Genomic DNA, 26,006 nt, shown 5'->3' on the forward strand with positions numbered 1-26,006 from the left:
TCTTTAATCATATATTTTTATTTCTAGATTTTCTACTTGATTGTTTTTGACATTTGCTGATTCTTTTCTTTTTCTCTCTTTTTTCTTTTTGCCTGTTCTTGTCCTGTGGGTTTTTTTTTTTTTTTATTAAGTTTTATTTAAGTACACTCTACCCCCAACATAGGGGCTTGACCTCACAACCCTAAGATCAAGAGTAGGGATCCCTGGGTGGCGCAGCGGTTTAGCGCCTGCCTTTGACCCAGGGCGCGATCCTGGAGACCCGGGATCGAATCCCACGTCAGGCTCCCGGTGCATGGAGCCTGCTTCTCTCTCTGCCTGTGTCTCTGCCTCTCTCTCTCTGTGTCTATCATGAATAAATAAATAAAAAAAATCTTTAAAAAAAAAAAAAAAAAAGAGTTGCATGCTCTACTGACTGAGCCAGCCAGGTGCCCCCTGTCTTGTGTTGGTTTCAGGAGTAGAATTTAGTGATTCATCACTTACAAATAATGCCCAGTGCTCATCACAGGTGCCTTCCTTAATGCCTGTTACCCATTTTAGCCCCTCCATCAACCCTGTTTGTTTTTTATAGTTAAGAGTCTCTTACGGTTTGCCTTCCTCTGTTTTTATCTTGTTTTGTTTGTCCTTCCCCTCCCTTATGTGCATCTGGTTGGTTTCTTAAATTCCACATATGAGTGAAATCATATGGTATTTGTTTTTCTCTGACTTATTTGGCTTAGCCTAATATACTCTGGTTCCATCTATGTCATTGCAAATGGCAAGATTTCATTGTTTTTGATGGCTGAGTAATATTCCATTGTTATATATACCACATCTTCTTTATCCATTCATCAATTGATAGACATTTTGGCTATTTCCATAATATGGCTGTTGTTTATAGTGCTGCTGTAAACATTGGGGTGCATGCATCCCTTTGAATCCATATTTTTGTATCCTTTGGATAAATGCCTAGTAGTACAATTGCTAGGTCATAGGATAATTCTATTTTTAACTTTCTGAGGAACTTCCATACTATTTTCCAAAGTGGCTATATCAGTTTGCATTCCCACCAGTGGTGTAAGGGGGTTCTTTTTCTCTGCATCCTCACCAACTTCTGTTGTTTCCTGAGTTAATTTTAGCCATTCTAACAGGTGTGAGGTGGATCTCTTTGTGGTTTTGATTTGTATTTCCCTGATGATTGATGTTAACAATCTTTTCATGCATCTATTCGCCACTTGTATGTCTTTGGAGAAATGTCTGTTCATGTCTTCTGCCCATTTCTTAACTATTTTTTTTTTTTTTAAGATTTCATTTATTTATTCATGAGAGAGAGAGAGAGGCGGAGACATAGGCAGAGGTAGATGCAGGCTCCTTGCAGGGAGCCTGATGTGGGACTCGATCCCAGGACTCCAGGATCACGCCCGAGGCCAAAGGCAGGCGCTCAACCGCTGAGCCACCCAGCGGTTTATTTATTTTTTTCATTCTTGAGTTTGATAAGTTCTTATAGATTTTGGATATAAGCCCTTCATTCAAAATGTCATTTGTAGACATTGTCTCTCATTCTGTAGGTTGCTACTTTTAGTTTTGTTGACTGTTTCCTTTTCTGTGCAGATGCTTTTTTTTTTCAATTATTTATTTTAGAGAGAGAGAGAGAGAGAGAGAGAGCGCGCGCGCATGGTGGTGGTGTGCGCAGAAGGAGAGAGTGTACCAAGCAGAGTCCACACTGAGTGCAGAGCTTGATGCCGGGCTCTATTTCACAACCCTGAGATCAGGGCCTGAGCCAAAACCAAGAGTTGGCTCAACCATCTGTGCCACCCAGGTGCCCCCAGAAGTTTTTTTTAACATTGATGAAGTCCTAATAGTTCATTTTTGCTTATGGCCTTTATTTCTAACTTTATCTCTGCATTTTTTATAAAAAGATTTTATTTATTTTAAGTAGGGTCCATGCCTAACATGGGGATTGAACTCACAAACTTGAGATCAAGAGTTTCATGCCTTAATGACTGAGCCAGCCAGGGGCCCCTGTATATTCTAAACATTATTATTTTAAAGCTACTTAATTCTATTTTATCCATGTTTTGAGGTCTAAGTTTGCCTATTTTGTTGTGTGTGTTAAAAACCCTTCTCCACCTTTGGTGGTTCCATTCTTCATATTCTTTTAAATTTAGACTTACATGCTTATCATCTCTAGGATTTACTTTTTATGTGAGTCAGGTTGTGAGGGTATTCCTCCAGGGAAGTTTTGAATTTCTGCTGAACCTCAGAGATTTCCTTAGTGGCATACCTGTTCTTAGACTAATTTCTTGGCTTAGAGTTTATGGACCACTTGGGTAGACTGATTTTGAAGCCGTATCTGTGATAATGGAGTTTCATTTTCTCAGAGGTAAAACTACTTTTTTTCATGGACTGGAAATCGGAATTCACATTATTCTTGTATAGTTCTTTGTGGCTTTTTGGTATATTCATGCATCTAAGTAATTTTCAGTTTTTTGTCTCTTAGTTTCTTGCAGGCATTAAAAAAACACCTATCTCAAGCTCTAAAACCTGCATCTGGTTTAGGTAGCCCTGGGAGTTACTTGGACTTGAGTAGCTTAGTTGTTTGTAGCATCAGGGAAATTCCCCTTCTTGCTTTTGGGCTTGCCTGTGTGCATGGGTTATATTTGCCTAGCTTTTCTATGCATTTGGACTAGGAGATGAGTGCTTCTGTGTCTGGCCTGTCTGCCATATTCCCTGCAAGATCTATGTTACATTTGCTTACTTATAGGTACATCCTGTAAAACAGATATGACTCCCTAGAACCTAAAAGTGCATGAGTTGTCAGAATTCATGTGCTACTGGTGGTGCAGCTGCGATGTCCCTAAGATTGTTTCACCTTGCCCATAAAGCATTGTGTGCGGCTGCAAGAATATATCAGTTGACATCACAAATGGGTCCTTTGCAGCTTCATGGGTCAGAGTGCCTGAAGCACAGTTATTTCTCATCAGTTTTTATGGGAAAGAGTTGCTGCAATAGCCATCCTGTTTTCTGAGGAGTTTAGCTATATCTGGGGATAGAGAAAAGATTTCTCATCTTTTTCTGTAATGTTCTAATCGTTAGTTATCCTACCTGAGTAAGCAGATGCCTAAATCTTTGTCTCTAATTCCAGAACTCCAGATCTGCATATCCAATAGGACATTTCCACTCAAAGTTGCCACTGTATCAAAAATCCACCTCTTTCTTCATCTACTGTCGTCATATTAACATCACAAGTCAACCTTTCTCTTAGATTTCCTGTTTCCGCCTATTCTGTTTCTGTCTTCTCAGGAACTCAAACACAAAACCTGACTTACTCCAGACGGCTTTTTTCCCTCCTGCATGCTAAATCATGTTAATACTGTCCATAGAAGTCCTAACTTTTCTCTTTCTACGACAGTATCAGTGTGACATATTCCAGATTAAAATCTCATTCTCTCTCCTAATGTCCCTCTCTGATCAGTCTCTCTACCATCTCTATTTAGCTCAGACCAAGATCCCACCTTTTCATCCTCAACTTTTGGTGGAATTCCACAAAATGTCCTGTTGTGGCTGTTTGTGTGGTGGGGATATTTTTTCTTTAGGGATATAACTAGAAAAAGAACCAGAAATGTATTATCTTTTTCTGTTTTAAACAAGTTAGTGAGCTGTTATGAAATTATGTATGTGGTGGCTGGGGGTGGGGTGGGAGGAAGGCTCATCCTGGAGACTTGAATTTTAGTCATTAACAGAATGACTTGGGTAAATTAATGATATTCTCTGAGCCTCAGTTTTGTCATCTATAATATGAGGGGTTGAATTAAGTGGTTATTATATTTAGCATTTATGAGCTTTTAATTTGTTTTGGGAACTGAGCTAAAGCTTTTTGCATTTTGTCATTTTTTTCAAAACTCTTTATTTGGAAATAATTCTCAACAGAAGAGTTGCAAGGATAAAATAAAATACTATAAAACACCTTTAGTCCATTTACCCAGATTAAAATATTATTATTATTATTATTATTTTAATTTTCTATTTATTCAGAGGTAGAGAGAGAGAGAGAGAGGCAGGCAGAGACACAGGCAGAGGGGGAAGCAGGCTTCATGCAGGGAGCCTGATGTGGGACTTGGTCCCGGGTCTCCAGGATCACACCCCAGGCTGCAGGTGGTGCTAAACCGCTGCGCCACCGGGGCTGCCCCCTTTTTAATTTTTTTTTTTACCAGATTAAAATATTATTAACACTTAACATTTGTTAGCATGGATGTTGTATTTTTTCAAATGCTTTTTCTGAATCTACTGAGATAAATTTTTTTTTTCACTTTTAATATGAATGTTAAAGTAACCTCTGGAATAAAACTCATTTGATCATGATATATTATCCTTTTTATAAAATATTGTTGGATTTGATTTGTTAAATTTATTAACAATTTTTGCATCTAAAAAAACAATTTTTGCATCTATATTCATAACGTGTATTAGAGTACACTTTTCTTGTAATGCATTTGTCTGATTTTCATGAAAGTAAAAGTAATGCTGTCCTTGTTGACTGAAGTGGTATCTTAGTCTATTTGGTTTGCTATAACAAAATACTACAGACTGCGTAGCTTACAATAGAAAAATTATTTTTTAAGATTTTATTTTTTTTATTAGAGCACGAGTGGTGGGGAGAAGCAGACTCTCCACTGAGTAGGGAGCTTGATGCGGGATTTGATCAAAGGACCTGGGGATCATAACCTGAGCCTTAACCGACTGAGCCACCCAAGCGCCTCACAACGGAAGTTTTTTTCTCACAGTTCTGGAAGCTGAAATTCCAACATTAAGGTGCCTGTATTGTCAGATGAGGGCCCTTTTCCAAGTTGCGGACTACTTTTTATTAACTCCCTTTAAAAAAAAGAAAAAATTTACTCATTTGAGAGCACAAGCAGGGGGAGCGCCAGGCAGAGGGAGTGGGAGAAGCCGGCTCCCCACCAAAAAGGGAATCTGATGCAGGGGGCTCGACCCCAAGACCCTGGGATCATGACCTGAGCCAAAGGCAGATGCAACTGACTGAGCCACCCCGGCACCCCATTGACTCACTTTAATTGTAAACTCTGTGGGAAAAAAAAAAAACAAAACAAAAAAACTCTGTGGGAGTTTTTTCATAAGAGTACTAATCTACCCTCATGACCTAATCACCTCCCAAAAGCCCTACCTTCTAACACCTTCACATTGAGCATAAGGATTCCACCATGAATTTTGAGAGGATACATTCAGACCAAATTTCTTACTTTTAGATTTTCTGAAAGTTTTTTTTTTTAACAATTTTTAAAAAAAAGATTTTTATTTATTCATGAGAGACACACAGAGAGAGAAGCAGAGACTCAGGCAGAGGGAGAAGCAGGCTCCAAGCAAGGAGCCTGATGTGGAACTCGATCCCAGGTCTCCAGCATCACACCCTGGGCTGAAGGCAGGCGCTAAATGGCTGAGCCACCAGGCTGCCCTCTGAAAGTTTTTATGGAAGTTATTATTTCTTCCTTTAATGCTTGATAAAATTCACCAGTGGAGCATGGAAATTTTTAATAAGATTTCGTTTCTTCTGCAAATATAGAGCTCTTTAGGTCTATTTATTTTGAGGTGAGTTTTAGTTTGTGTCCACTTCATCTAAGTTGTAATAATGTCTCTGCTCTCTTATTGGTGATCTGTGTCTTCTGTCTTTACCTGATTATTCTGGCTATTGGTCTATTTAAGTGATCATCTCAAAAACGTGCTGTTGGTTTCATTGATGTCTCTTGTCTATTTTATTGATCTGTTTTTGTTTTATTATTTTCTTATTTATGCTTGAATTGGGTTTAATTTGCATCCTTTCCATTTTCTCATGATGGGAGGTAAAGTATTTGACTTTTTTTCTTAATTTTATTGTGCACATTAAATGCTTATCTGAGAAAAAAGATATTCCATATGTTGTGTTTTTATTTTTATTGATTCAAAATACCTTTCTAATTTTTCTTTTGATTTCTCTTTTTAAAGATTTTATTTATTTGAGGAAGGGGGAGAGAGAGGCAATGTGTGCATGCTTGAGTTGGGGGAGGGGCAGTAGGAGGGGGACAAGCAGACTCCCCACTGAGCACAGAGCCTGATGTGGGGCTCCATCCCAGGACTCCAAGGTTATGACCTGAGCTAAAGTCAAATACTTAACTGACTGAGGCACCCAGATGCTCCTGGTTTCTTCTTTATTGGTTATTTAGAAGTATGACATTTAGCTTCCCTGTATTTGGGAAACAGAGAACTTTTCTGTTCTTGATTTGTAATGTAATTCCATTATGAGAGAATATATCTTGTATAGTTTGAATCTTTCTAAATTTTCTGAGGCTTGTTTTACGGCTCAGAATAAAGTCTTACCTTGAAAAAAATTTCCATGTATGCTTGAAAAGAAGATGTAATCTTATGTTGTCATGTGGTGTTGATTAGCTTGTTGGTTGATACCACTGTTCAATCTTCTATATTCTTACTGATTTTCTTTTTTTTTTTTTTAATTTTTACTTATTTATGATAGTCACAGAGAGAGAGAGAGAGAGAGAGAGAGAGAGGCAGAGACATAGGCAGAGGGAGAAGCAGGCTCCATGCACCAGGAGCCCGACGTGGGATTCGATCCCGGGTCTCCAGGATCGCGCCCTGGGCCAAAGGCAGGCGCTAAACCGCTGTGCTACCCAGGGATCCCTCTTACTGATTTTCTAACTGCTTATCCTATCAGTAATAGAAAGAATTGAATCTTTAATTGGGGATTTATTTCCTCTTTGAAAAGGTTTTAGTAGATTTTCATATATTTTGCAGTTACCTGAAAAGGTTCATAAACATTTAGGATTGTCTTCCTCCTCATGAACTAACTTCTTTGCTATATTAAAATGACTTCCTTTAATCCTGGTAATATTCTTTGATCTGAAATCTACTTTCTCTTACAATAATACAGCCAATAATACAGCAGCCAATAATACTGCTTTCGTTCAGTTAGTGTTCGCATGATACATATTTTTTCATGCTTTTATATTTCAAGTGGAGTTTGTTAGTTTGCAGGCATCATATAGTTGGACCTTGCTTTTATCCAATTTGATAATCTGTGCCTTTTTGTTGAGGTGTATAGACCATTTACATTTAAAGTGATTACTGATGTTGTAGAGTTTAAATCTGCCATCATGTTGTTTTCTATTTGTCCCACCTGTTCTTTGTTTTTTCTTATTTTTCTGTCCTCTTTTGGATTAAGGATTTTTAAAAAACATTTTCAGTTCCCTTTTTTTGTCTCTTAGTCATACCTCTTTATTTTGTTGTTTTAGTGGTTGCTTTAGTGTTTATTGTATAGTTACTTAATTTGCCACAGTCTACTTTCAGGTATTATTATTTCACTTTATCTGTAATAAGAACCTTACCAGTAGTACACTTCCACTTTCCCTCCTCAGTCTTTGTGCTGTTGTCATACACTTTACTTATGTATGTTTTAAACCCCACAGTACATTGTTACTATCTTTCATTTAAACAGTCCATTGTCTTTCTTCATTGTCTGTGGGTTATATCCAGATTCCCATCTGGTATCATTTTCATTCTGGTAGAAGGACTTTCTTAAATGTTTCTTGTCATGATGTGAACTGGTTATAGTATTTTATTGAATTATTTATTTATTAATTTATTAGAGAACACACAAGCAGGAGGAGCAGAGGAAGAGGGAGAGAGTCTCAGACTCCTCACTGAGCTCAGAGCCTAGTGCAGGGCTTGATCTCAGGACTCTGAGATCACAATCTGAGGTGAAACCAAGAGTTGGTCGCTTAACCAGCTGTGCTACCCAGGTGCCCCTACTGGTGATAGTATTTTAAAGTGTTTGTATGTCTGAAAAATCATTACCTCTTATTAAAAAGATATTTTCTTGAAACAATTATAGGGTTGAATGTTTTTTCTTTTTTTTTCTTTTTTTTTTTTCTTTTTTTCTTTTTATTTATGATAGTCACAGAGAGAGAGAGAGAGAGGCAGAGACACAGGCAGAGGGAGAAGCAGGCTCCATGCACCGGGAACCCAACGTGGGATTCGATCCCGGGTCTCCAGGATCGCGCCCTGGGCCAAAGGCAGGCGCCAAACCGCTGCGCCACCCAGGGATCCCTGAATGTTTTTTCTTTCTGTACTTTAAAGGAGTTGTTCCACTCTGTGTGGCCTGCATTATTTCTGATGAGATATGTCCTGTTATTTTAATCTTTGTTTCTTAGTAAGGCATCTTTTCTCCTCCTTCAGGTTGGGTAACTTTCAGGATTTTCTATTGATTGATTGATTTGATTTATTTATTCATGAGAGACACACAGAGAGAGAGAGGCAGAGACACAGGCAGAGGGAGAAGCAGGCTCCATGCAGGGAGCCCGACATGGGACTCCATCCCGGGACTCCAGGACCATGCCCCGGGCCGAAGGCAGGCGCTAAACCCACTGAGCCACTCAGGGATCTGCAGGATTTTCTTTTTATCATTCTTTTTCAGCAGGTTGATTATAAAGTATTTTGGTATAGCTTGTTTTCATGCTTCTTGTGTCTGGGTTTTGTTAATAAGCTTCTTGAATCGAATTTGGTAAATATTTAGCCTTTACTTTTTTGAATACTTTCCTCCTACACTTTCTCTCTCTCTCTTTGGGACTGTAATTACATGTATATTTGGCCATTTGAAGTTACAGCTTACCAATGTGGTATGCATAATTTTTCAGTCTTTATACTCTGTCTTGGGTAGTTTCTACTGGTGTATCTTTATGCTCACTCGTCTTTTCTTCTACAGGGTTCAATTTGCTATCCACACATTGTGGGTTTTGTTTTTTTTTTTAATCTCTATTTCTATTTGGCTGTCTTTTATATTTTATACATCTCAGTTTACTGTGTTCAATGTTCAGCATGTGAAATAGATACAAGAACTTTTTAAAAGGTCCATCTGTGTCAGTTTTGGGTCTGTTTGTCATTATGGGTCAAATTTTTCTGGTTCAGTGTTCCTAATTTTTGATTGAAGGAGAGATATGGTGAATTTTACTTTGAGTTCTGTATATTTTGTACTTACGTCACCATTTTTGAGCTTTGTTCTGGAAAGCACATAAAATTACTTGGAAATGTATCCTTTTGAGTCTTTGCTTTTTAAGTCTGTTAGATGGCATTTATCCTTTCTGTGTTTATAAAGCAACACAGGTATATGTTTTCTTATTTCCTTTTCTTTTTTTTACAAAAATAGCTTGTATAGGGATCCCTGGGTGGCGCAGCGGTTTGGCGCCTGCATTTGGCCCAGGGCGCGAACCTGGAGACCTGGGATCGAATCCCACGTCGGGCTCCCAGTGCATGGAACCTGCTTCTCCCTCTGCCTGTGTGTCTGCCTCTCTCACTCTCTCTCTCTCTCTCTCTCTCTCTCTCTCTCTGTGAGACTATCATAAATAAATAAAATTTAAAAAAATAGCTTGTATATGTTCTTTTCATTCATTCTTCCTTAATGCACATCACAGTCTTTTTCCTTACAGTTCTGGCATTCTTACTCAGGCAGTAATTACTTCTGGCCTTACTGCTGCATTAGTTTCTTATTATTTGTTTGGTTTTTAGATTCTTTTCCATCTCTGATGCACTGTTCACACTACTGTCAGAATGATGCTAAAGAACAATTCTGATAATGTCACTGCAGTTATTTTTCAGTGGCAGTGGGAGTCATGTTTTAAAAATTATTCCTCTAGGGTGCCTAGATGGCTCAGTAGGTTAGGCATCTGACTCTTGGTTTCGGTTCATGTGGCCATCGGGGTTGTGGGATCAAGCCCCACACTGGGTTCCATACTCAGTGTAGAGTCAGCTTGGGATTCTCTGTCTCCTTTCTCTGACCCTCCCCCCACTCACATGCACATTCATATTCTCTATCTCTCTCTCTCAAATGAATAAATAAAATCTTTAAAAAATTATCCCCCTAATGGTAACAAAAATATCTGGAGTTTACATCTTCATACATTATATTATTTATACATTATAACTAGATATAAGTTAGCATATAGTTTTTTATAATACATCCACTGAGACACTCTAAAACAGAAATTTAAAAATATTTAAAAATTATAGTGTATTTTAAAAATAATTACTTAACATTTAATTATCTTATCGATAGAAGCCATATTTTTTTGATAGAAGCTATATTAAATTTCAGTTAGTATTATCTACTTTTTTTTTTAAGTTTATTCATGAGAGACACAGAGAGAGAGAGGCAGAGACACAGGCAGAGGGAGAAGCAGGCTCCTTGCAGGGAGCCCGATGTGGGACTCGATCCCGGGTCTCCAGGGTCACACCCTGGCCTGAAGGTGGCGCTAAACCGCTGAGCCACCCGGGCTGCCCTGTTACCTACTTTTGATTACTTTGGGCTAACTTCTTTTTAGATATGAATGATATGCTCATCATTGGTTTTACCTTGTAATGTACCTGATGAAGAGTTTATATATTTGTTGTAACAATATCAGCCCTGCTATTTTCTTGGTGTCCTTTATTATTATTATTTGTACTCATATTTTTAGTGTTACCTCAGATCTGCTGTTTCTTTAAGGTAATGTTTTTAAACCTTATTAAAACTAGATAATAAAGTCGTTTATCTAACAAGGTTAGATGAGAGAACAAGTGAGTGAATTTCAGGATACTGACTGTGATGTAGGACTGATACAGGAATTGAAAGAGAGCAGCACTGTTAATCCATATACTAAATAGATGAAGCTTATTTTCTTGTTTAATTTTTAGATTAAAAATATGTGTGTATGTACATTTCCTTGTGGCATTCCTGGCCCCATCAGGAGGGACAATTCTGCCTGATCATTGAGCCCCCCTCATTATTCCATACGACTGAATATTTTATGTGTGTTGTATCCATTAGCTTTTGCTGTGTAACAGACCATCCCAAAACTTGGTGCCTTAAAACAATTATATACTCAATTCACAATTCCTTTTGAGAGTTTGTTGGATGGGCAGGGCTTTTTTTTTTTTTTTTTTTGGTCTGGCCTGGGTCAGATTATCTGAGGTAATCTGGGCTGGCCTCAAGTATCTGGTCAGCTGGAGGGATGGCTGAAGGCTAGATGTGTTAGGCAAGAATCTAAGATGATTCTCATACCTGTGTCTTTTTTTTGTTGGTTTTTTTTAGATTTTATTTATTCATGAGAGACACAGAGAGAGGGGCAGAGACACAGGCAGAGGGAGAAGCAGGCTCCATGCAGGGAGCCCAATGTGGGGCTTGATCCCTGGACTCCGGGATCATGCCCTGAACTGAAGGCAGACACTCAACTGCTGAGCCACCCAGGGATCCCCCTGATACCTGTGTCTTTCTGTTATCTCTTTATCTGGCATGGAGGTGGGAACTGCGCTTTGCTTCTCACAATAGAATATGGCAAAAGCAAAGAGATTTACAGGTGTAATTAAAGTCCTTAGTCAGATGACTTTAAGTCAACTCAAAGAAGGATTATCTTGAGTTGGCCTGATCTAGTCAGGCAAGCCCTTTAAAAGAGGACCTAGGGGGGCAGCCCTGGTGGCTCAGCGGTTTAGTGCCACCTTCATCCCGGGGAGGGATTCTGGAGACCTGGGATCGAGTCCCGTGTCAGGCTCCCTGCATGGAGCCTGCTTCTCCCTCTGCCTGTGTCTCTGCCTCTCTCTCTCTCTCTGTTTCTCTCTCTCATGAATAAATAAAATCTTTAAAAAAAAAAAAAAAAAAAAAAGGACCTGGGGGCACCAGGGTGGCTCAGACAGTTGAGTGTCTGCCTTTGGCTCAGGTCATGATCTCAGGGTCCTGAGATCAAGCCCTGTGTCAAGCTTCCAGCTCAGTGGGGAGTCTGCTTCTCCTCCCTCTTCTTCTCCCCCTACTCTTGCTCTCTCTCTTTGTCTGTATCCTTGTCTCAAATGAATATAAAAGAGGACCTGGAGATTTGAGATGGAAGAATTGAGCAATTTTTGCTTACTTTGAAGAAGCAAGATGCATATTGTGAGGGCCACGTCACAATAACTATAGGGACCTCTTTAGGAGTTGAGTTCAGGCCCCAGCTGACAGCCAGTAAGAAATTGACCTTAGGCCTATAGCCATAAGAAATTGTTTTCTGCCAGTAGCCATGTCAGCTTGGAAAAGGACCCTGAGCTCTAAAAAAGAAAGCAGCTTGGTTGACACTTTGATTTAAAACTTAATGAGCCCCTGACTGGAAGATCCAGCTAAACCATAAGTTCTCACCCCTGGAAATTTGAGATGATAATAAATGTGTGTTGGGCGCCTGAGTGGCTCAGTCAGTTAAGCCTCTGCCTTCAGCTCAGGCCATGATCCCAAGTTCCTGGGATTGAGTTCAGCGTCAGGCTCCCTGCTTTTTGGGGAGTCTGCTTCTCCTCCTTCTGCCTGCCACTCCCCCCTGCTGGTGATCTCTCTGTCAAATAAATAAAATCTTGAAAAAATAATAAATATGTGTTGTTTTAAACCACTAACTTTGTGGTAATTTGTTACACAACAATTTATCTGCTGGATAGTCTAGGATAGCCTTATTAGAATTTTATACTTTTCAGAATGAAATAGAATCATATAATATGTTCCTTTTGAGATTGGTGTTTTTCACTCATCATAGTATTGGAATCTTTCCAACTTGTGTTTATCAACACTTTCTTTTATTGTTGAACTGGTATTCCATTTTATGAGTATACTGTTATTTTTTTTTTTTTTTTTGAGTATACTGTTATAATCCATTCTTCCAGTAAGGAACATTTGAGTTGTTACTAGTTTGGGGCTATTACGTATAAAGCCACTATGAAAATCTGCATACAGATTTCGGTGTGAAAATATTTATCTCTAAGATAAATATGTATGAATGGAATTACTGTGTTATATGTTTGGCTCTGTGAGAAACTGCCATGCTTTTTTTTTTTTCCAAAGTGAGAGTACCATTTTTCATTCCTACTAGTGATGTTATGTGTTGCTGTGCTTTCTCAATAGCACTTGGTATTATCAATATTTTTTCTTATATCTATTCTAATAGGTGCCCGTTAATCACACAAGACTTAATTTGCTTTTTCCTAGTGGGTCATGGTTTCCATATCTTTTTTTTTTATACATTTTTTAAAAGATTTTATTTATTTATTCATGAGACACAGAGAGAGAGAGAGAGAGAGTGAGGCAGAGACATAGGCAGAGGGAGAAGCGGGCTGCATGCTGGGAATGTGATGTGGGACTGGATCCCCAGTCTCCAGGATCATGCCCTGAACCGAAGGCGGTGCTAAACTGCTGAGCCACCCAGGCTGCCCGGTTTCCATATCTTTTCACGTATACTTATATTCTATTTCAGTATCTTTTGGTGTAATTTATGTTCACGTGCTCTTTAAAGATTTTATTTAGGGATGCCTTGGTGGCTCAGCGGTTGGGCGTCTGCCTTCAGCTCAGGGCATGATCCCAGTGTTCCAGGATCGAGTCCCACATCAGGCTCCCTGTGAGGAGGCTGCTTCTCCCTCTGCCTATGTCTCTGCCTTCTCTCTGTGTCTATCATGAATAAATAAGTAAAATCTTTTAAAAAATAAGGATTTGATTTATTTGAGAGAGAGAACAAGAGAGCACAAGAAGGGGGAGTGGCAGAGGGAGAGGGAGAAGCAGCCTCCTACATGGAAGGAAGAAGAGCCCCACATGGGGCTTGATCCCAGGACCTGGAGATCATGACCTGAGCCTAAAGACAGATGTTTAACCTTCTGAGCCACCTAGGCAGCTAGCTCTGTGTTCAGCCGTGTGCCCTTTTGTCCATTTTCTGATTGGATTGCTTTGTAACTATTGGATATATAAAGTTGTTGAGATATAAACCATTGGATATATGATTTGCAGATGTTTTTTCCAGCCTTTTTGTTTTCTTCAAAGTGTCTTTCACAGAGTAAGAGTTTTGAATCTTTTTGTTTGTTCATGAGAGAGACAGAGAGGCAGAGATACAGGCAGAGGGAGAAGCAGGTTCCATGTAGGGAAGCCCGAGGTGGGACTCGATCCCAGGACTCCAGGATCACGCCCTGAGCTAAAGGCAGGCGCTTAACTGCTGAGCCACCTGGGCGTCCCAAGAGTTTTGAATCTTGATGAAGTCTAATTTATTGATTAAAAAATTTTATTTTAGGGCTACCTGGCTGGCTCAGTTGGTGGAGTATGCGACTTTTAATATCAAGGTCATGAGTTCAAGCCTCATGTTGGGTGGAGAAATTACTTAAAAATAAAATCTTTAAAAAAATTAAAATTTTATTTTATAGGTTTTTTTTTGTTATGTATAAGAACTGTTTGTCTAACTGTAGACAAAAATTTTCTTTTACATTCTAGAAGTTTTTTTTTAGTTTTATTTTTTTTTTAAGGTTTATTTTTAAGTAATGGCTACATCCAGTGTGGAGCTTGAACTCTCACAACCCTGAGATCAAGAGTTGCATACTCCACTGACTGAGCCATTTGGGTGGCCCTAAAAGTTCTATGTTTTCCATTTAGGTCTGTTATTCCTTTTGAGTTAACTTTTGAATTAGGTATAAAGTTCTATCATGGTTCATTTTTTGCCTTTTGGATGGCCACTTGTTAAATTACCATTTATTTGTGAAAACTGTCCTTTCTCTATTAACTTGCCTTTATAGCTCTGTCAAAAATCAGTTGGCCGTATTTTGTAAAAGGTTTTGCTTTTGACTCTCTTCCATTTACCTGTATGTCTATTCCTCTGTCAGTACCATACTATTTTGATTAATGTTGTATGATAGGATATAAAATCAGGTGGTGTGATTCCTTCAGCTTTATTATATTTTTCAAAAACCTTTTTAGCTGTTCTCATTTTTTTCGCCTTTCCATGTAGAATCATCTTACCTATATCTACAAATTCTTTTTTTGCTGAGATTTTCATAGTGAATACACTCAACCAGTAAATCAGTTTGGGGAGAATTGACATCTTGGCAGTTTTGAGACTTCAATCTATGGATATGATATGTCTTTTTATTTATTTATCCTTGATATTTTCATCAGCATTTTATAGTTTTAGTGTATAGATTTTGTATGTTTTGTTACGTCTACACCTCAGTATTTAATTTTTTGGGAGGCTATTATAAATGGTATTGTGATTTTAATTTTGGTTTCTAATTGTGGATTGCTTGCATATAACTGGTATTGATTTTTATATATTAATCTATAGCCTGTTTAATTTGATAAACTCAGTTAGTACTTCAAGGAGTCTTTCCTCTAAGTTTCTTGGGATTTTCTACACAGACCATTGTGTCATTTATGAAAAGAGCTGGCTTTATATATTACTTCTGATCTGTGTGCCTTTTATTATCTTCTCTTGACTGATTTCACTAGCTAACATTTCAAGCTCTGTTGAATAGGAATGGTGAGAATAGATATCCTTACCTTCTTCTCAGTCTTTAAGGGAAAACATTCAGTTTTTCATCATTAGTATGATGTTAGCTATGAATATGTTGTGGATATTTTGTAGATATTTTGCCCTTTGTCAAGTTGAGCAAGTTCCCTTCTGTTCCTAGTCTATGGAAAGTATCATGAATGTGTGTCGAATTTTCTCAGTAATTTTTTGCATTAATAGAAATCATATATTTTTCTTCCTGTCTCATTGTTTTAGTTTACATTTCTCTCATGATAAGTGATGATGAATATATTTTTATGTGTTTATTGGCCATTTTTATCATCTTTCTATTTGAATGTCTGTTGTTTAGCCCATTTAAAAAAGAATTTCTTTTTAACATTGATAAGCTTTCAGAAAAGTTGTTAAATACAGAATAAAACTTTTTTCCTGAACTACTTTAGATCCCCCATTGTGCGTACCTTTATTCCTGAGTGTCAGTATTTCATTGTGTATGGGATATTTGCCTCAGTGGAGGAATTAATATTGTTAAAATGTTCATGTTACTCAAAGTAGTGTACAGATTCAATGCAATCCCTATCAAACTACCAATAGCATTTTTTTTTCATAAAACTAGAACAAATAATATTAAAATTTCTATAGAGCCATAAAAGATCCTGAATAGCCAAAGCAATCTTGAGAAAGAAAAGCAAAACTGGAACTATCACAATTCCAGATCTCAAGGTCTATACTATAGAGCTGTAGTAATCAAAACAGTGTGGTCCTGGCACCAAAACAGATACATAGATAGTGGAACAGAGTAGAGAACCCAGAAATAAACCCATGATTAGATAGTTAATCTACAACAAAGGTTGCAAGAATATACAGTAGAGAGAAAAGACTGTTTTTTCAGCAAGTGGTGATGGAAAACTGGACGGCTACATGTAAAAGAGTGAAATTGGAGCACTTTTTAACACCATACACAAAAAATAAACTCAAAAAGGATTAAAGACCTAAATGTGAGACCTAAAACCATGAAAATCCTAAAAATATCTCCTATGGCAAAATAAAGCAAAAACAAACTTATTGGTGTTACATCAAAATAGAGAGCTTATGGGACACCTGGGTGGTTCAGTGGTTTAGTGCCTCCTTCAGCCGAGGGGCTGATCCTGGAGACCCGGGATTCAATCCCTTGTCATGCTCCCTAGAGCGTGCTTCTCCTGAATCTGCCTGTGTCTCTGCCTCTCTCTCTCTATTTCTCATGAGTAAGTAAATAAAATCTTTAAAAACAAAAAACAAAATAGAGAGCTTTTGCATAGTGAAGGAAACAGAAAAGCATCCTACTGAATGGGAGAATATATTTGCAAATGATATATGCAATAAGAGGTTAATATCCCAAATATATGAAGAACTTGTATAACTTAACAACAAAAAAAAATCCAATGAAGAAATGGGCAGGGAACCTGAATAGATATTTTTTCAAAGAAGACAAACACATGGGAAACAGATACATGAAAAGATGCTTAACATCACTCATCATCATCAAGGGCACCTGGGTGACTTAGTTAAGCATCTGCCTTTGGCTCAGGTTGTGATGGAACCTTGCGTCGGACTCCCTGCTCAACGGGAAGTCTCTTTCTCCCTCTGCTGGTCCCCTTCCTTGTGTGCTCTCTCTATTATTTTTAAATAAATAAAATCTTTAAAAAAATACTATATGATTCAATAATTCCACTTTTGGGTATTTACCCAAAGAAAACAAAAACGGTAATTTGAAAAAAATATATATGCACCCCTGTGTTCATTGCAGCATTATTTACAATAGCCAAGATATGGAAGCAAACTTAAGTGTCCATCAGTAGATGAATGGATAAGGAAGATGTGTACACACACACAAATATTATGCAGTCATAAAGAAGAGATAATGCCATTTGAGGTAACATGAATGGACTTACAGGGTATAAATGCTAAGTGAAATAAGTCAGACTGAGGAAGACAAATATGATATGAAATGAATAAGTCAGGGGATCCTTGGGTGGCTCAGCGGTTCAGCGCCTGCCTTTGGCCCAGGGTGTGATCCTGGAGTCCCGGGATCAAGTCCCGCATCAGGCTCCCAGCATGGAGCCTGCTTCTCCCTCTGCCTGTGTCTCTGCCCCCCCCTCTCTCTCTCTCTCTCTCTCTCTCTCTCTCTCTCTCACACACACACACATATAAATAAATCTTTAAAAAAATGAACTGAATAAGTCAGAATAAAAAAGCACAGCATGAGGAACATTGTGATACTGTAATAGTGATGTGTGATGACAGATGGTAGGCGCACTTTTGAGCATAGCATAACACATAAACTTGTGAGATCACTATCTGTGTCACATTTTTTTTTAAAGATTTATTTATTTATTCATTCATGAAAGACAGAGACAGAGACACACAGGCAGAGGGAGAAGCAGGCTCCATGTAGGGAGCCCGATGTGGGACTCTGGGATCACACCCTGAGCTAAAGGCTGATGCTCAACTGCTGAGCCACCCAGGCATCCCTATTGTGTCACATTGTATGTCTACTAGACACAGGAAATGTAACATTGTGTGTCAGCTAGACACAGGAAAAAGGACGTGTTGCTGCATGTCCACAATACATCCATCAAATTCAGAAAACTACAGTGAGATACTTTTATCATCTAATCCTCAGATTCCATTAAAGTTCTGCTGATTGTCCCTGTAATGTCCTTTATGCCTGAAGGATCTAGTTCAGAATTATATGTTACCTGTAGTTGTCATAAGTGTTTGGTCTCCTTAATGCAGAACAGTCCTTTCATCTTCTTTGACTTTCATGACCTTAACTCTTTTGAAGATTACAGACCAGTTATTTCATAGGATGTTGCTTAGTTTGGGTTTTCTTAGATTTTCTCATGATTAGATTCAGGTTATGTATCTTCATCAGGTGTATCAGAAAAGTAATGCTGTGTTCTTAGTGCATCCTCTCAGATGGCTCTTGATTTCAACTTGTCCAACTACTCATATCCACTTTTACCGCTTAGTTAAGGTAGCATCTGCTAGTCTTAATCACTGTGAAACTCCCCTCTTTTCCCTGGGGAGCTCTAATATCCCATTCTCCTTCTAAATTTCAGTTTGTTTATATCTGTATAAAATCATGGTTTTCTATTTTATTCAGTGAGTTATAATCTGTTATTACTTATTTAGCTGTTCCAAGTGTTACTAACTTGCCTGGTTAAGGATTTTGTTGATCTGGCTTCTGTGTCCCTTGACATATTCTCATCATTCTTGGACAGCTATTATCAGAAAGGTGATGTAGGTTCACTGTGTACTTTCCCTGCCTTAGCCCTTAATATTGGTCTTTTCTCCATTGAGTCCTGGCTCTTTTAGTATATAATGGTATTCAGAAGCCAAGATTTAGGTTCTAGATGTGCTTGCTGTGATTGGGGTGTTGCTGATACCAGTTCCTCCCAGTGAGAAGAGACTAAGGAAAATTTGGGCATATACATGCATATACATACTTATACATATATGCACTTATATCTATATTTATGTCTGTCTTTATCTGAACATGTTAAAAACCAAGACTTTACACCAGTACCACAAATTCTAATCAAGCCCAGAGGGTTCATTCTAAAGAGTTCTCCTTGTCCATATTTGTAACTACCTTCTCCAACAGTAAGAAATCTAGCTATTTTTCCGGTTACTTAATATATTTACTTGTTTAGTCCTCCCATCCTCTTACATAATTTCCTATCCCATCACTATTGATATCTTTCCCTGACAAAGATGTTCTCTTTATCCCTCTTGGACTCCCAACACCCTATATTTTATTGGTCCCCAGGGATGACTGCCTTACTAGCTTAAGGCTCTGATTGCCCACACCAGTGCCCTCTCAAATAAATTACCCTCCTCACCCAGCTTGGCTTTGATACCCTGCCCCTTGTCATACTTGGTTGGGGCATTTTACCCTTCTTGAGCTCAGTCTCCAACACTATGCCACCCTTGTGCATGGAGACCTTCTTGGCCCCACTTGGGGTCTGATATCCTACTTTTGGTCACCAGGGCTCCTCTTCTCCCTCTAGTGTAAGAAAGATTAGTTTGGGAAAAAAATATGGCAGCTTTTCCCTTTTAAAAAAATACTTTGTCTTGGGGCACCTGGTCAGTTGGGTGTCCCAACTCTGAGCTCAGCTCGGAGTTTGCTTCAGCTTCTCTCTCTCTCTCCCTCCCACTCACTTTCTGTCTCTTAAATAAATCAATTGTCTTTATTTAAAAAGTTGGTCTTTTTGTTTTTTGTTTGTAGAATTTTAAAAATCTACTTTGGATGCAACTCCTTTGTCAGATCTATGTCGTGTAAATACTTTTTTTCCAGTCTGTTCATTGCCTTTTTAAAATTTTTATTGAGGTGTCGGTGATAGAAGTTTTCAATTTTGAAAAAAATCTGTTTTATCACGTTAAGAAATACATAGTTAATGTTTCTAGAAACCTATCCAGTAACACTAATTAATTAATTAAGATAGGCTCCATGCTGGGCATGGAGCCCAGCATGAAGGCCCGGAGATCAAGACCTGAGCTGAGATCAGGAGTTGGATGCTTAACGAACTGAGCCACTCAGGTGTCCCCAACACAGTTATATTTTATTATATTTCTTTCTAAAAACTTTGTATTTTTGGCTCTTACATTGAGGTTTGTGATCCAAATTAACTGTTGGTTGTAATTTGAGATAGTGGTTCAAGTTTTAGGATTTTGTTTATCTAGCTACCTAGTTGCCTTATTTGTGGAAGCCTTTCCCCATTGAATAGATTGGTGCCTTTGTCAAAAATTGTATATATCTAGATATGTTTTGGTATTCAATTCCATCGATCTATTTACCTTTATTCCAATATCATAACCTTTTGATTTTAGTAAGTCAAGAAATCAGGTAGTATTATTAGTAGTATGAGTGTTCTTTTTCAAGATTGTTTTGACTGTTCTTGGTCCTTTAAGTTTTCAAACAAATTTTAAAATCAACTTCTCAGTTTTTTCTAAAGCAATGCTTATTGGAGTTTTGATTGGGGTTGCACTGAATCTACAGTTCAGTTTTCAGAAAATTAGCATTTTGACACTGATTTTTCCCATCTATGAACATGGTATATCTCTCTATTGATTTAGGTTGTCTTTGATTTCTTTTTTTCTTTTTAGCAGTGTTTTATGGTTTCCATTGAGGTCTTACCTGTTTTTTGAAATCTTTAAAGTATTTTTTTTTCTTTAAAGTATTTTAAAATTTTGATGCTATTGCAAGTGGAAATGATTTTTAAATTTTTTGTTTTTTTCTTTAATGTATTCGGTTGATTCTTTAAAAATTTTTTTACATAATTTCTCATATTATTGTATTTGCTTTGTCATTCTCCGCATATTATTTTTATTCTTGCCAAAGTAAGTTGCAGACATAATGTCCTTTTATCTCTACTTACTTACTAAAAACAAGGAGATTCTCTTTCATAACCACATTGTAATTATCAGAATCAGAGAATTAACATAGATATAGTACTGCTTGCTGGCTAATCTACATACTTCATTCAAATTTTGCCTCTTGTTTTACTAATGCTAGTTATAAAATTATGTTTGAGGGTATATCCAGTCCTGAATCACATGGTGCATTTTTTGGGTCAAGTCTCTTTCATTTCCTTTAATCTGGAAAAGTTCCCACAAATTTTGTCTTTTGTGACCTTAGTATTTTTTGAGTACAGGCCATGTACTTTTATTTTATTTTATTATTATTTTTTAAAAGATTTATCTATTTATTCATGAGAGATACAGAGAGAGTAAGAGACAGGTAGAGGGAGAAGCAAGATCCTCACAGGAACCCAATGTGGGACTCTATCCCGAATCCTGGGATCATGCCCTGAGCTGAAGGCAGATGCTCAACCGCTGAGCCACCCAGGCATCCCTGTACTTTTATTTTTTAAATAAGTTTGTTTGGGCAGCCCCCGTGGCACAGCAGTTTAGCGCTGCCTGCAGTCCAGGGCGTGATCCTGGAGACCCTGAATCGAGTCCCACTTCGGGCTCTCTGCATGGAGCCTGCTGCTCCCTCTGCCTGTGTCTCTGTCTCTCTGTCTCTCTGTCTCTCTCTCTCTCTGCATCTCTATGAATAAATAAATAAAATCTTAAAAAAAAATAAGTTTGTTTAAACAACACGATGCTTGATTTGAAAAGTATCCAGGATTCATTTTTTTTAGAGTAATTTATCCCTGCTTAAAAACAGATTGTCTTACATGTAACAGCTATGTACAAAAACTGTTATAAAATTCACCTTGGTTTTACAATGATAAATGAAAAACATTAAAATTCCATAATTGAACAAGGAATTCAAGGATTTTCATGTTCTTTTTTTGTTAAACAGTGAGACAAAATAATTTACCAGAATATAAAGATAAGAGTTTAATAAGCATGCTACTATGGAGAAAGGGGTATTGTCACAGAAGCAGTATTTTTCCTCATTGCATTTCTACTTTATGTTGATCAAAATACACCATTATCCATTTAGTTTTTTAAGAAATGCAATATGCTTGTGCACACACACAGTTACTTTATGAATAATAAGGAATAGGGAAGAGGAAAATGAAAGAATCGAGAAAACTATACTGTAGTAGTATGTAGTTAGTTGAACTAAATTGTAGTTTTCTCATTGTGAATGTCTTCTTGGTCTGTAGGAGCAGAGCTTTAGAGTAAAGTAACAGGTTCCCTTCTTAATAGACACCTGTCTGCTGCTAGAACACATCAGTTGTATCTTTATTCTCCATTTCCTACTGTGCAAGTGTGTCTTTTTCGTTGATTGGCTGCCCTTCAAATTGGAATCTGATCTGCCTCATTGACAAACCCTGTCATTGATAATAGGCTTTCATGAGTTTACAAAGTGGTGTATGTATACTTTTTAAAGTGCACCACAGAACCATCCTACCATGCCACCTTGGAGTGAATATGATCGTTGCTCTCAGGCTTGACTCACTCCTTGGGCTTTGCAGTGGTCATAGCAAGTGCCTGAGTTCCCTCAGCTGTCACTTCACCAAAGAGGTACCAGGTCCATACTGACTAAGCACATAAGCAACACCAGGAGTAGCAGAAGAAGAACAGTTACTTTCTACAAAGCTCCCCAGTCTGGGTTTGTCTGATGTTTTTTCACTATTAGATTCAAGTAATAAGTTTTTGACAGAAATATTTCAGGAGCAATGCTGTCCTTGGTACATTAGAAGACAAACAATTGCTTTTTGTCTGATTTCTCATAATAACTTCAGTCACTTGGTTGAGGTGGTTGTCTGCCATTTTCTCCATTGTAAATAAGAAGCATCTTGTGAAACGATACTTTGAGTTTATATAATTAGCCTCATCAAACTTTCTTTTTTTTTTTTTTTTCTCATCAAACTTTCAACCACTAGTTTTAGCATCCCCAGGTGAATGAGTCTTGCCTAAAACGGTCACTATTCTGATTGTTGTCAAGTGGCAATTTTTAAAAATTTATTTGACATTTGTTAATTGAAATTCTGCAGTAAGGAAGAGCCTTCTTCTCTCCCTTATTTGTTTATTCATTATGGATTTATGGTTTCTTACTTAACTATTGAGTTATCGGTTACTGTCATTAGCTTTAATGCATGAATTGTGCAGAGGTGGCCATTGGGACTCCCTTCACCATGGCTTTTGTGTCCTAACAGGTCCCCCTCATTCCAAACATTTTTTTTATTTCTTTGCTTTCTGGCCCAGCAAGATGTGTCTGGGTTTAACTTATATTTTCCAGCTCCTGCTTTGGAATCAGCCATTTTCCCAGGGATCTCAGGATCCTCTTAGTTCAAAATAGTGTACATGATATGTACTTCTATGTCTGTATCTGTCTGTCTTTACATATGTTGGTTCATACTGATGTCTTCAATTCTCATCTCCTACTGCAGGGTTCGTTCTAGCTTTACCCCTTTCCGTATTTATAACTTGCTGCACCAGCAGTGAGAATCCTGACTCGCGTTATCTACTTTGATCATTTGCTCAGTTCAGAATAAACATTTAATTATTTCAGAACTCCCAGCCCATTCCATTGTGAAAAACAAATCTAGTAAAAAGAGAGCTCACTGTTTATAGTTTTAGTTCTTGAGCCCAAGTGTACATAGTTAAAATAGCGTGTTCAAAAGTTATTTGGATTAGATCCACTCCTGTCCTCCTTCAGTGTGGTTCTGTTAATCATTTGAAATACTTTAACATTTTCTGCTTATATGTATCACAATAGTTTCTCTTCTCAAGGCTGTGGGAAAACAGGCTCTCTCCTGCATTGGTTAGGAATACAAATCCATGCAATTTTTTTGAGGGGAATTTCACATTAACCAAATTACATTTGCATTTAATCTTTGACTCAGCATTTCTACTTCAGGAATTTACCCCGAAGATGCACCTTTTAACAACACAAAAGTACAGATTCATGAGGTTGTTCAAGACAGTAGTATTTCTATTTGTGAAATGTTAAAAGCCACCTAAGTGCCAGTACATGGGGGAATGGGTGCATCAATAAACTTTGGTCCATCTGCGTCATGGATTTTTATGCAGCTGAGAAGAGAATGAAGACTGTCTATGAAATGATTGAATGATTTCCAGAATATATGGTTGGATGAAAATAGCAAGTGCTAAATACTGTGTATGGCATGCAATTTGTTTGTCTAAGAATAAAGGGGAAATAAAATGGATGTGCATATTATCATTTGTGCAAAAAAGAGCCACTAGAAGAAGAAACCAGAAACTGATAAGATGGTTTACCCAACAGGGGATGGATGGGAACGAAGTGGACATTTGGAGGTGAAATGGGAAGAGAAGGGTTGAGGGCAGTGTCAATTCTCTGAGCATAACCTTTTATATAGTTTGGGTTTTATAACTATATTATCTTTCACAAACTTAAAAATAGTAAATAAAATAATAAAGAGCAGGAAAAAGCAAAATAGATTACAAACAAAAGATGAAGCTAATGCTGTTAATAGTGATAAAATTCTTTTGATGTGGTCAGACACCTCAGTTTCACTCTTCCTTCTGAAGGTCAGTCCTGGAGCTGTCATTTATCCTATTCCTTGTTTGTAGAGGGGCCAATCTCCTGAGAAATTTCCAGGGGCACAGAACTTTAGTGCTAAAACTGAGAAAGTCCCAGGCAAATTGGAGTGAGTTGATTACCCTGTTTGATGTACAGTTTTCCCGGGCTTTCCTTTCATCACCACCTTGGGAATTCTTTTTACTTGTCTCCTGTAGATATAGTTTCTCTCCTAGCTCTTGTTTGGATATAATTTTTGTTTTAGTTTGGTTTGTTCTTTATTGATATTCATTTGTGTAACAGATTCTCCAGTTGCTTCCCAAGAATAGGTGCATAGAAGGTTAACAGTTTGAAACCTCACATATCTTTATCCTGTGTTCCAAGCTGTATTATTGGTTTGACTTAAGAATTTTAGAAGGGCATCTGGCTGGCTCAGTCAGAAGAGCAGTGACTCCATCTCTGGGACATGGGTTTGAGTACCACACTGGCTGTAGAGATTACTTAAATAAATAAAACTTTAGAACAAAATGTAGAAAATATTACATTCTGGGGCACCCAGGTTGGTACAGTTGGTTAAATGTCTGTCTATTGCTTTCAGCTCAGGTTATGATCTCAGGGTCATGAGATTGAATCTTGAGTCAGGCTCTGTGCTCAGCGCAGTCTGCTTGAGACTCTATCCCCTTCTGCTCCTTCCCACCCGCACTTGTGCCTCTGCGCTTTCTCTCTCTAAAATCAATAAATATATATATATATTAAAGAGAATATTATTTTCTTTAAAACTGCTCTTGAGAAACATCAATGCCATTCTGATTCTTTTGTATGTGATGTGTTCTTTCTGAATGGAAGATTTTAGGGTCTCTTTCAGTTCTCTTTCTGAAATTGTATGGTGCAGTGCTGTGGAATGGGTCTTTTTTCATTTATTGTGCAGGGCATTTTGCTTTATAAACCTGGAAACTCAGGTCTTTTCATTTTGGGAAAACTTCTTGCATTACTATCTTTTCTGTTTTCTCTTCTTGGAACTTCTATTTGTTTGATGTGGGACTTTCTTGATGTAACCAATTTTCTTTTTCTTCTGAGTCAGTTCTTTGGAATATAACCTATTTGTTGTTGTTTCAGGGGGTTTTGTTTTGTATCATTTTGTATTTCTAGCAGATTGCTCACATTCACTGATGTTCCCTTATTTGTTTTTTTTTTTAAAGATTTATTTATTTATTTATGATAGACACAGAGAGAGAGAGAGAGAGAGAGAGAGACAGACAGACAGACAGACAGAGACACAGGAGAAGGGAGAAGCAGGCTCCATGCCAGGAGCCCTCCAAACAGGCTCCACTCCAGGATCACGCCCTGGGCCAAAGGCAGGCGCTAAACCGCTGAGCCACCCAGGGATCCCCTTATTTATTTGTTTAAATAGCATTCTGTACTTTTTGTTTGGGGGCTCTTTGAGAACATTTACTATGAAATCTTCATTATCTCTGTTTCCTTTCATGCCTTTTTGTTTTTGGTTGCTGTTTCATATGACAGTTGTCCTCAAATATCTGGTGGCCCTGGATAGGTCACTCACAGTGAGAGAATTGGCAGATTCTGTGGGCACTATTTGTTGGATGTGATAGATAGTGGGAACCCAGATGCTTTTTTATTTTTATTTTTTTGGAATCCCCAGTTATCTACCAGAAGGTGTTTTCTGATAGACTGGTCACTTTTTCTGGGAA

General features: G+C 37.8%; 1 protein-coding gene and 1 pseudogene across 8 annotated transcripts in view; one reads left to right on the forward strand and one right to left on the reverse strand.

The window, feature by feature from the left end:
- The window catches only part of ASXL1 (ASXL transcriptional regulator 1), a 78,827-nt gene that overhangs the window by 33,502 nt on the left and 19,319 nt on the right, over positions 1-26,006 (forward strand). The window lies entirely within an intron of this gene.
- Positions 21,992-22,274, reverse strand: LOC106557701 (annotated as a pseudogene).

Source organism: Canis lupus, chromosome 24 (genome assembly GCF_011100685.1).
Source record: "Canis lupus familiaris isolate Mischka breed German Shepherd chromosome 24, alternate assembly UU_Cfam_GSD_1.0, whole genome shotgun sequence".
NCBI classification, from domain to species: Eukaryota; Metazoa; Chordata; class Mammalia; order Carnivora; family Canidae; genus Canis; species Canis lupus.